This window comes from Protopterus annectens, chromosome 1.part1, assembly GCF_019279795.1.
Source record: "Protopterus annectens isolate FY-2018-M chromosome 1.part1, PAN1.0, whole genome shotgun sequence".
NCBI lineage: Eukaryota > Metazoa > Chordata > Ceratodontiformes > Protopteridae > Protopterus > Protopterus annectens.
Genome location: NC_056726.1, coordinates 1,985,286,526 through 1,985,300,214, shown reverse-complemented (window position 1 = coordinate 1,985,300,214; position 13,689 = coordinate 1,985,286,526). Strand labels below are relative to the sequence as shown.

The 13,689-nt window shown below is 37.7% G+C and overlaps 1 protein-coding gene across 1 annotated transcript in view; it reads right to left on the bottom strand.

The window, feature by feature from the left end:
• The window catches only part of LOC122816787 (dynein axonemal heavy chain 8-like), a 9,517,065-nt gene that overhangs the window by 8,958,383 nt on the left and 544,993 nt on the right, over positions 1 to 13,689 (bottom strand). The gene's annotated exons all lie outside the window — the stretch shown is intronic.

The following is a 13,689-nucleotide window of genomic DNA, read 5'->3' as shown; positions in this document are numbered from 1 at the left end:
TTGAGAATGACTCATGCAGTTCATTCGAACTGTGGGACTTGCATCATCAGACATCAGCTTCAACTTTTCTAACAGCCTTCCGGATGACACACTCCTTTCACTGAAATGACAACTCAAACTATGCTCATGAACTGTGCACTGGTTCACAGGATCACAGTAAGTTACTAGGCTAATGGCGCAAGGGCTCTTAAAAGCCTAGTCAAATTTACTCTTGTTACCACAATCAGCACCTACTGCCCCTGTCCAAGAGGGACACAGGTGGAACTCCCGGGGTGAATTTACAGTTACCTATCCAATCATCCAGATTACTATTGATTCTACTTCTGAGCACCTCATTATTTCATTTAGTTCCTGGCTGAAATGCCTTCTATGTGAAATCTTTATGTTTTCCTTGTATCCTCAAAGATTTTGCCTAGGACTCCAGTTTCATCTTCACATAGTGTGTGCTTGTGTGTCATGGAAGAGCAGCCATGGCAGGACTAGCTATTACATTCATACATGCTCACACTCTGGATGCACCCTCAAAATGGCACTGATGTTAGCACATGCTTGCTATTTATATGCATGTTCAGTCCTTGAAACGCTTCTTAAGGATCGAGCCCACACACTATTTTACAATGTGTTCTGGGATGGACTGATGTTCCTTTATACAATGCCTCCTACTGTACATCCAGTCCTTTGTAAGACAGAGTGTGGCTCCCCACAAGTATAAACTAGAAAAAGCAGGCAATGAAAATTAATAGATGTGTAGATGCAATGACTGCAGTTTTTCAGAAGCTGGTTATAAATGTTTGAAACAGTATTTCCATTCCATGTTAATCACCAGAGTTTTGGTTATATGTTAAATGAAATATTTCAGCAATAGTTCATATTTCTGAAAATTTCCAGGGAATTAAACTTTTCCTGCAAGATATATATATATATATATATATATATATATATATATATATATATATATATATATATATATATATATATATATATATATATATATATATATATATATATATATATATATATATATATATATATATATATATATATATATATATATATATATATATATATATATATATATATATATATATATATATATATATATATATATATATATATATATATATATATATATATATATATATGTATAAGGTATTTCCCTGAAAATAAGACCGGGTCTTGTATTATTTCTGCCAGCGAAATGCGCATTAGGGCTTATTATCAGGGGATGCCTTATTTACCCGCACCATACAACAATCTACCTTTATTCATTTATTCATGTAGAAAAATTGACATTTATTAATGAACACAAATCGACATTTCATGTACAAAAATCAACATTTATTCATGTACACAAACTGACATTTATTTTGTACTTTTCTATTATTGGACAACAGTTCTAATAACGGGTTGACAGTTGTGTGAGAATTCTACATAAACAGTGCAACAAACATTTCAACTCCAGAATATCTGCACCTTGGCTTTTACAGTTATTCAAATACAGTCATGTCATCGTCTTCTGGAACATTGTCATAAGTGTCCAACCCCTGAATTTCGGCCTGAATTTCTTGCAACTCCATTTCCTGGAGCACCACTGGCCTCAGTCTGTCATGCCTAGCAATAGAGCTCTCCTTAAATGAGCACTGCTTGTCCAAGCAGCCTGCTCGTAACGCATTGGTAACACAGCTGTCAGTGATTTTATCCCATGAATTTTTTCCCCCAAGTCACAACCTCTTGCAGGCTAGGCTTCACAAAGTTTCCATGCTGATTTCTCTCCATTCTATTTTCAATGTAGTCATTGAGTTTCATGCGCAAATAGTCCCTGAATGGCTTGTTTATTGCAATATCAAGAGTCTGGAGATAGGCAGTCATTCCTGCGGGAATCATTATTTGATCTATTCTCCTCCGTGCTACGAATTTCTTCGTTTCTTTAGAGTGGTGAGTGCTGGCTGAACTCCAGACGAGCAGTCCTCTTTTGCCACCTCGCAAAACAAGTGGCAGCATTACATCGACCCACTTCCTTATAACTGCTTGTGTGCACAAGGCTTTTTCAGTTTCAAGAATGTAAATGCCTGAAACATGTTCAATCTTATCTTTCTTGCCCTTACTATAGATTAGAGGTAGGGTTTTCTTTCCATCTAGATGAATTGCCAAAATACAGGTAACACATGAACTCTCGTAACCAGTGGAAGAAATGTAGATTGAGAAGGCACCCCTCTGATCAATTGTTGTTTGAGATCCTTGGCCCATAAACACTGCAGTTCCATCCATAGCAATCATGTCGGAGAGCTGGTATTTAGAAAAGTCAATGCCATCAACAAAGGACTTGAAGCAAGTGCACGTTTAATAACTTCAGTATCTTCCGGCTTGAACAGTGCTGTTGATCTTCTCAGAGACGGTGAATATCGTTGAAGGAAGCCATCCAGCCAATGTTGTGATGCTTTGAATTCTTCAGGGGATATTTCTAACTGTGGTGCTACTGCAAGGGCAAATGCTTGAATATCAGCCCTGCGCACAACCAAAGCCTTTGCTCTCCTGTTAGCAATCCACTCACAGATGATGTCTTCAAGCTCAGGAAATAATGGTTGACGACCTGATCCACACTTACACTTCTTAGCGTTTCCCTCGTCGGCCTGTTGACTAAGGTTAATGTACGCTGCTCGCCATTTTCTGACCATTTGGAGATCTAACTTCTTCTCTTTACAGAAAGCTGTCAGGTTCTTTCCCTGGGAGTCCTCCACGATTTTTTTCTTGTACTCGACGGAATAGCTCTTTCTTTTTGCACTCATATTGTCTGGGGGGGGGGGGGATTGAAGACTTACACGATCAGAGTGGCAACACAAAATGGCACCAGTTATGAAGAGAAGACACTACCACAGCTGCTTGTTACCATGAGCACGTGCTTCCCAAGCGTTGTCTATACTTTGACCGATTAAAGTACATCTACAAGGGTTTATGGGCCAAGGATCTCAACCGTCAAGTGTGAGTGATGATTAGGGTTACAGTACGAATCGTGGAGGACTCCCAGTGAAAGAGTCTTGCAACTTTCTGCAAAGAGAAGTTGGGCATCCGAATGGTCCAAAAAAGGCGAACAGAGTATGATAACCTCAGTCAACGGGTGTCAATAATATTATTTTATAATTCAACATGTCCGTTCTGTGTTGTTGACGATATTAACTGGGGCTTATTTTTGGGGTAGGGCTTATATCATGAACACCCTGGAAAAACCATGCTAGGCCTTACTCTCTGGCTAGGTCTTATTTAGAAAGAAATACGGTATAAATAAAAAAATATATATATATATATATATATATATATATATATATATATATATATATATATATATATATATATATATATATATATATATATATATATAGGTCTTACTTAGAAAGAAATACGGTGTATATATATATATATATATATATATATATATATATATATATATATAGTGGTAGTAGAAATTACAGAAATGTCTTAATTTCAATATGTGTATTATCTACACACTTTGGACAAAAAGAAGAGATGGTCAGCATTTTTTTAGACCTAAAATCCCTGGGTTGGGGGAAAATGTCTTTTCCCTGGGGATTATGCAATCTCAGAGTTAGTATATATAATTAGATGGGGGCAAAGGGATGCGGGGGAAATGCCCCTCTGCAAAAATGATGTTTTGTACTTTGCTTACTTCGTGGCTAATCCTCAGAGTATATGGAACATGGTTTCAACATTAAAGACATCGACATCTGGCACAGTCAATGTACTGTAATAGATCTCTCTCTCTCTTTATATATATATATATATATATATATATATATATATATAAAATAATACATGCCCCATTGTGGGGGGATGTGCCCCCCCCACCCCCCTAACTATATATACTAACTCCAGGATCGCACTACAGTGGGGAAAAGGGCATATACCTATATATATAGGGTAGTGTGGGGACATAGCCCCCCCCCACCTATTCTGATTTTATATCATCCACTTTACAATTCAGTATGGTCAAATTTAGCATTGAAAGATTTCAGTATTATGTGTTTCAGTCAAGTGATTTTTCAGTATTTTGAAATTTCAGTCTTATGGCCTCAGTCAAATGGGATTCAGTCAAATGGAATTTCTATCATCTGACAGAGATCCATATATATATATATATATATATATATATATATATATATATATATATATATATATATATATATATATATATATATTTTATTGTTTGTCTTTCGGCTTTTCCCGGCCGCCACAGTGGAACTCCGGTCCGCTAATGATTGGCAGTAGATTTTCACGAACGCTGAGCTGCCAACTCAACGTTCAACCTTCAACGAAGGCACGCCCATTTACACATGTCTTTCAAACGCCCACCCAACCGCGAGGAGGACATGCAGACTCCACGCAGAAGGCACTCCCAGCACTCCAGCCGAGAATCGAATGGGAGAACCTCTTGCTGTGAGGCAACAACGCTACTGCTGCACCACCGCGTATGATATATATATATGTAAAAGCGCTACAAAATCCTGAAACCCAAAATCTTGAAAGTTCAAAATACTGAAAACTCAAAATACTGAATTTCATAATACTGACAACACACAGGATACCAACACTTACAATATTCCAGCACAAGTACATACAGAAACATCCAGTAAATAAAAAAGAGAGAGCACACAAGTCAATGACAGGCAAATGATTTAATTCAGATCACTAAGCGATTTCACGTCTCGATGGAAGCTTCCTCAGATGTGAAAGTACTTACTGATCTGAATTAAATCGTTTGCCTGTCATTGCCTTGTGTGCGCTCTCTTTTTTTATTCACTGGATTTTCATCTTTATTAAGAGGAGCTTTATCCACCAGCTGCTCTTTCACTTTATGCATACAGAAACATATTACCCTTCAACTATAAGCAGGGAGGAAAGCCCCCCTGCACCCACCATACCACGATACTTAAATATATCATCTCCAAGATTGCATTAAATGAAGTGAAGTGCAATCTCAGAATTTATATATTTAAGTAGCAGGGGATGTGTGGGGGATGGGGGCACAGGGGGGCTTGCCCCCTGCTTATACTTGAAGAAGAGTAATATGGTTTGCCTTTTATTTGTCTCTGTATGTACTTGTGCTGGAATATAGTAAGTGTTGGTATCCTGTGTGATTTCAGTATTATGAGTTTCAGTATTTTGAACTTTCAGGATTTTGAAATGCTATAATATATATACATGGGTCTGCTTCATAAAATTGAAATACCACATTATGAAATTATAGTTCATCGAGACGAGTTTGCTGAAAATGCCCATAATCAAATTTGCACAACACACACACACACACACACACACACACACACACATATATATATATATATATATATATATATATATATATATATATATATATAAATATATACACACACATATGTGTGCATGCATGTGTGTGTCTGTCTGTGTGTGAATGTAGTGTTTTACATTGAATGGACAAAATAACAACAAAAAAAAATGTCAATGAATTAACATTAACAACAAAATGTCGACAGACCACTATGCATCATCTGTGGACTAATCTTGCAGCTTGCAAAGCAAAAAGCAAGTATTTTTGCAGAGATGCAAAGTCTGGAACTAGAGGTATTTCAATTGTTATTTTTTTGAGCTCTTAAGAGGATTAATCAGCACTACTCATCTAATTACTGTGCTTTGGTCACTTTTCAAACTTAGAACAAACAGCCACTTTTGGTAAGCTGTGACTTGTATCTATAGCTTAGTTTTTTCATATTTGAACCCAGTGGCGGTGGGTGATATCTGTAGCTCTGGGAAGGAAAAGCACTATTAGAGCTTCAGTCTGTTTCCATCCTCCTAGTGTCTTATATTGAATGAGCAGTCAATCAACTTTGTCTTAAGATTCTTGTGAGCTGAAAAACTCTCCTAAAGCTAAAACCAAAGCGTCTGAACTCCATTTTGCAATTATCTTACCGTTTAAATCAGTTTTGTTTTGCATCCACTCACCCTTTCCTTACTGTGCTTTTAAACTTGGAGGTTTTTGAGCTGCCTGCCTTACTAGATATCCTCTTTGGAAGCTCCACTCAGTCATCTCCTGTATATGAGGCATTGGGAGCTCCTCCCAGTCTCATCTCCTCTGCTCATCTTACTGGGCATTGATAGATCAAACTAGGAAGGCACTCTCCTTAAACCATGAAAGCTTGAGTTAGCTTCTAATCCATACATTATGTGGTTCTTATTACATATTTAAGTTGCACTTACAGTCACCTTTATCTCGATTAATTTATTTCTGCATTTCCTTCTCCTTTTTTATCAAAAGTAACTTTTTGTGGCACTTTGTAATTTCCTCTGTAATTGTGGGAGAATTGTTAATTACTGCAAGATCTGAGCATCAAAAATACACTTTATACTGCGTGTCTATCTCCATAAGTAGAATCACTTATAACATTAACTTTTTATTTTAAGTCAGTCTGGGACCTTAATCTTGTGGATTCATTCACAATTGTGGGAAAACTGAGAACTACTGCAGGATCTGATCATCATTTAGTCATTTATTATTGCAATTTTCCATAAGCAGTGTTACTGGTAAATCTCTGCTTGGACTGGTGCCTTATTGCAATAGTGGCAGTATTGTAATTGCTACTGCAAGATCTGTGCTTCTGCGCTTCTACAGCTTTTTACATTCTGTCTTCGCTGCTAGAGTCTTATAATCCACTTAGCCATTTATCAGCTTAAAGTTTCACTCCAGTACCTTTCTGTTTGTTACATCTGCTACTGTATTACAGCCCTCCAAGCACTCGCTAATACATTAAGTAATGTTCTCTATTTTTCTCTCTCTCTCTGATGATTCCAACTGTTTATACACCAATTACATTTTTTCTGCCTCACTGTTAAAGCTAAATTTCTGAAATTCTAACATACCTGGAGTCATTGACCACTAGCTCATAACCATAGGACCAAAGTGAATTGTGAATTGCTTCAGGTTCTGAAGTCACAGAGCTCCACTACTGGATTAATTTGATTGGATCCCTCTCTAACTTCCCTGCTATAACCTGCACAGACCTGCAGCCATCGAAAGTCTTTTATTCAGGACTATAATAAGTGTGGAAAGCCCAGAACCGTAAGAAATGAGCCTTTTATCAAAAAGAGAAGGAAAAAAATGATGCACTAAGCTATATTCATTGTCGCTCGATAGTGGGCTGTCTGAGTTTTTTTTTCTCTGTGAGAGACCTGCAAAACATAAATAACCTTAAAATCCAGGTGAGAAGCTCAAGCAACCCATACCAAGTGCAAATAAACACACATTGGCCTTCAGTACACCCCAACCACATAATTATGCTTTTTCCCATGTTTTAGTAGTAAGTCCCCTCAAACATTATCCTAAATGAACTAAACTGCAAGCAGTTATATTCACTCCTGCCACCAAGTCACTCCCATCAGAACCATGGATCAGCACTTCCCACAGCTTCTATAGCCAGCCTGACTGATATGGATATCTTGAGACAGTGCAAGAATTGCCTTATGCTGTTTGACAATCATCTGTTACTGAAACAGATGCACATACATAATGTCCTTGGAGGCAAAAATCTCATACACATTAAACTCAGACAGCAGCATCATCAGCAACAGAAAAACACAAACCACACCTCTCCAAGGCCATCACAAAACACATAATCCATCACATGCTGAGGTACTACAGATTAACTTGTCTAAACCTCAAAGACCTTCAAAACCTAACACAGGCGCAAACTATGCTCAGCAAGTTAAGTGTACCTCCTCATACAGCACAAGGAGTCTCAAAGTCAAAGATGCTGACCCCAACAGGCAGTCATCTACCCACAACCACCCATTCTTATTATAGGTGACTCCATCTTAAGTCATACAGGTATACCTCTTATCAGGCTGAGCAAGGAAGGAGTGATAGTTGCTTTTCTGGTGTATCCATCAGATCACACACACACACACACACACACACACACACACACACACGCACGCACGCACGCACGCACACACACACACACACACACACACACACACACACACACACACACACACACACACACACACACACACACACACACACACTCACTCAAGTCCTTGAACAACAAATGCCAGTAAAACTCTATCATAGTACATGTGGTCGTCACTGATTAGGGATGCATTTTACTGGGCTATATGAAGACAGAGATGACAGAAGCTCTAACAGTATGTGCCCCAGGCAGATATGAGCCTAACATTGAGCAGCATTCTATCTAATGCAAGGATGATGCCACAATATATGCAAAAATACCTGACTTCAATAATTGGCTTAGTTTTGGTGTAATTCAAAAGGGGTCCAATATTTGTCAGCATGGCAGGATATGATCAACAGACCACAATGCTTCATCAGGGATGGCCTACATTGGCACCTCTAGGGTTTTGAATATTGGCAAAGATATTACCCACCCCATAGTGCCTTTTTAGTTAATGCCATCTTGATAAACCTAAGAATATAATGAAGTAAAGGAGAATAGGAAAATGTTACTATCAATGCTATGAGCCTAAACAAGAAATTCTATTTCCTACAAGTCCTTCTCACTTTGGAGGATACAGACATCTGTGTCGTGACTAAGATATTGTTTAAAACAATGGAAAACACTGTTGCTGTGCAGGGCTATAATATCTTCCATAAGTTTAGACCTCTTACTACACAGGAGAGGAAAAAAGGTAGAGGTTTCTCAGTTTCCATAAAGAAAAGACTTGCATCAAGGTTAGTAAAGAAACATGATGCACTAGAATTTCTTCATGTCCAAATAACCATCAGAAAAGTTCTGTACCATATATTACCTATCTACATAACTCTCTCTATGACACAAGAAAGCCACAGTACCTATCTACAGGAAATGGAATCAGTCAGTATTAAACTGCAAATCATTTTTCTAGGTATCTAAACTATCCAGCTATAGAGTGGGAAACCTACAATACCACTAGTGGACCAGCATGGAGATTTCTGGACTTTGTCAATGGAACAATTAGTCAGAGTACCTACTAGGAGGAACATTATCTTGGATCTTCTCCTTACTAATATAGGAATATCTTGTAAGATCCCTTGCATATCTTCATCACTTGTTAGATATGACCATAAACCATCTCCTTCAAAATAAAATTGAAATGAGAGACTCCTTCCATCCAATGTATTTTCAGAAGCTTTTCTAAGACAAACTGCCTATTTCTTAGTGAAATATTTGCAAGCATAAAATCCCCATCAAAACTAGTTAACCAGTGAATACATGGAAAAGTAAAAAAACACACTATAATAACATGTAAACAGCTGCATTTAGAAACAAGTGCAGGCCAAACCCCAGAAATAAGTCCCAGTGGTGGAACAATAATATCAACAAGCTTAACAATAAAAGGAAGAAAATGTTGACCAAAAGTAGAGAAGAAGAATTCCCAGAATTACACAATTATCACTGAAATAAGTAAAATCAGGAGTATAATAAAATCCACCAAAACCAAGTTTGAGGTAAAAATAGCCACCCAAGCAAAAGAAGCACAAGACCTTTTTTATGTTCATAATCTCACACAATGCAACAATGGGCTGAGTTGATGTGAATGATATTACCTACACTGAAGCTGAGGATATAGTGAACCTACTGACTGATACATTCAGCTCAAACTTTACCCATCTCTTCCTCAGTCTATCCCATAAGATATACCTGAAACTAACTCACTTCCAGCTGTCACATAACACCAAATCCTAAAAGCGCTATCAAAAGCTAAAAATACTGCATTGATGGTGCCTGACAATATCCCTGGATGCATATTTAGCCAGCACCTTAACAACATTGTTCAACCTCTGTCTGCCTCCATACAGATTTTGTACCAAGTGAATTGAGAGCAGCAACAGTTATTACCATACATAAGGAAGAACCTTCCACAGACCCAGGTAATTATATACCCAGAAGTCTGACCAGCCACATATGCAAAGCCAAAGAAAGACTTATCATCAAAATGAAAGTTATGCACTTACCTACATTCCCACAAGATTTATGTTGTTATTGTTTGTGAAACATGGTTAAAGAACAATGACTGGAAAACAGTTCTGTCATGCTATAAATGTTTTTACTGTAATAGACATTCTAACAAAAAATCAGGTGGAGGTGTTCTTCTTCTTCTTCTTCTTCTTCTTTCGGCTGCTCCCGTTAAGGGTCGCCACAGCAGCTCAACTGTTTCCATTTCTTCCTGTCCTCTGCATCTTGCTCTGTCACACCAACCACCTGCATGTCCTCTCTCACCACATCCATAAACCTTATCTTAGGCCTTCCTCTTTTCCTGTTACCTGGCAGCTTCATCCTTAGCATCTTTTTCCCAATATACTCTGCATCCCTCCTCAGCACATGTCCAAACCAACGTAATCTTACCTCTCTGGTTTTGTCTCCAAACCTTCCAACCTGGGCTGACCTTCTAATATACTTATTCCTAATACTGTCCATCCTCGTCACACCCAGTGCAAATCTTAACATCTTCAACTCTGCCATGCCACGCTCTGACTCCTGCCTTTAATATGTCTAACATCAAAATAATTTTCGATAAACATATCAAAAGTAAACCTCGAAAGTCAAAAAACAGAACGAATAACAATGTCGAATCTGCAGATTCAACATTGTTTTCCAACACTGCACGTGATGTCCGTATAGGAGCTCATGTAAAGTAAAGTGCTATAACGAACATCCCGTTTTTGCAGGGGGGCAAGCCCCCCACACCCCCTGCTAAATATATATTCCAACTAGATTGCACTACAGTGAGGAAAGGGATGAATTTCCCTAACTGAACTGTACCGTGATCTCTGTACAATTCTTCGAATTTATATTAGCGAATGAACACTGCATTTGCTAATATAAACTTTCAAACATTGAGCTGTTCACCCATATGACAATTCGAACATCTGTACTTCAAATTTGTCACATGGGTACATCTCAACTCGAACTTTTAATAGTACACCAGTTATGAGACCTGTGATTATTACATGTTCAGTGATAACACCAATACTATATGCTGTGTAACTGTGACAATAAAAAAGACAAACCTGGAACATATAACAATTGTTGGACTGTATACACCACCTAAGTCAAGAGCAGATGACCTAGAGGAATTCATACATTTCTTGCATGAAACACAGGAAGGAAGAATAATATTGGCTGGGGACTTAAATTACCGGAAACTGACTGCAATAATATTGATTCAACAATGTTAGCAAGGAAACTATTCACAACGTATAAGCAGGAAAAATTGCTTAAGACTGTAAAAATCCTACCCGGGGACAGAACATACTAGACATTGTTTGTGTTCCTAAAGGAATTACTGTTACTTCAAGTCAAGTTTTACCACCGTGGATGTGCAGTGATTATGTGATTATAAAGGTTAATTTGTTGCTAGATAATTCTGCCAAACTGAAATCTAAACCAATGCGCAGAAGGTTAATTACAGATTATACGGAAGCAAAATAGTCACTATGTAAAACTAAATGGAGTGAGGTGTTCAGTGGAAAAAACGCAGATGGAATGTGGAAAGTTTTGAAAGCGAAATTGTTTCAGTGCAAAAAAAAAATGTTTAAAATCAGGACCTAGGCATACAACATCAGGGGGATTCTAATATCTGATTAAGGTGAGAGACAAAAAAATATAAGAAATGGAAGAAATGTTGAACTATAACTTTGAAAACTGAAATAAACAAGCTTGACAAACAGATTAAGCATAGTGTGAAACAAGATCAAGAAAATTTTGAAGAAAATGTATATATAAAGATATTGAGCATAATAGGAAACCTTTTTATAGATACATAAGATATGGAAAGAGTAAAGACGCAAACTGATAAACTGTGTGCAGATTCTAAAATTTATTCTCAGACACAACAGATTACAGATATATTTACAAAATCATATGCAAAACAGTTTGACTCCACAAAAGGGATGATAAGATGTCCTAGTGACATCCACGTAAACCCAGATACTGGAATCAAATTAGATTACATTGAAAAAGATCTGCGCAAACTGGATCCAAACAAAGCACAGGGAGGAGACAGAATTAGTAACAATGACCTGAGAACACGTCAGCAAGAACTTATGGTACCATTACATCTATTATTCACTAAGTCATATAAATATGGGGAGATTCCTCAAGACTGGACATGTGATTATTAAACTTGTCTTTAAGGGAAAGGGGAGTAGGACAAACCCAGAGTTATATAGACCCTTAAGTATACTTTCATGTTGTGGAAAAATAATGGAGAAGGTAATATTGAATAAGTTATTGTCAGAACTGGATAGGTTGGGACTTGAAACCATATATCAGCATGTATATGTTGAAAATAGATCTATTACCACCTGTAACATATATTTATTCATTTATTTTGTTTGTTTACCAGGTAATGTCTGACTGGGCATGAGGCCCATTTTCAGGGGAGAAAAAATAGATAGTATTAAACAATGAAACTGAACACATATTAATCAACAATGTACAAAGCAAGTCAGTACAGACATTAGTTATATAACAATAATTAGCCAATAATTAAAAAATAAACAAAGAAGTTATTTACTCACCTTAATATTCCATGTGAGTTGTTCATCTCGTCTTCATTCTTACAGATGGGTTTGGAGCCAATCCTTGGCTCTGAGTTGGCATACTACAAAGCTCGAGGTATTCAGACAGCTCAAGGCCAAAAACCTATCCCATGATGCACCCCGAGTTACCTCAGATTTTGTTTGCTGCGTATAATAATACCATATGTCATTTTATCACTCTTTAGGAGAAAGCTATAGAAGGACTGAGCAACCAGGAAGAATCTAGTATCTTGGTCCTCGAAAAACCCTGGAGGGGGTAGGAGGGTGGGGAATAAGAATGAAGACGAGATGAACAGCTCACATGGAATGTTATGGTGAGTACATAACTTCTTTATGTGAAGTTGTTCTATCTCGCCGTTGATTCTTACAGATGGGTAGCGTTCCAGGCACCATCTTTCTCGGGTGACTCACGGGAGTATGTGTTTCAGGACAGTAGACCCAAAGGAGGCCCTGTCACTGGAGGCCTTGTCAGCTTTGTAATGAGTGATAAAGGTAAGAGGTCTTGACCAAGTGGCTGCTGCACAAATGTTGTCTATAGGAAGCCTAGCAGAAAAGGCAGAAGATGTGGACACTGCTCTGGTAGAATGAGCCTTAATTTTGTGTTGTAAGGGCATATTAGCAGCTGAATAAACAAATGTCATACGATCAGATAACCTTTTAGACAGACTTGTTTTTGCCACCAGCATACCTTTTCTGGAATCTGAAAAGGAAACGAAGAGCTGTTCTGACTTTCTGAAATCTTTTGTTCTATCCAAGTAAAATCTGAGTTTTCTATGAACATCAAGCTTGTGCAGCATATACTCTAAGTTGTTGGTGTGTTTGGGACAGAACACTGGCAAATCTACAATCTGGTTCAGATTAGTTTCAGTACAAATTTTGGGCAAGAATGAAGGATTTGTTCATAGGGAGACTCTGTCAGCATGGAAAATCAAATAAGGAGGATTTATGGACAAGGCCTGAAGCTCTGACACTCTACGGGCAGAAGTGATGGCTACTAAAAAGATAGTCTTCCATGACAAAAATTTCAAATCGCAGGAGGAAGCTGGTTCGAAAGGAGGGAGAATAATGCATGAAAGCATAAAATTTAGATTCCAAGGTGCATA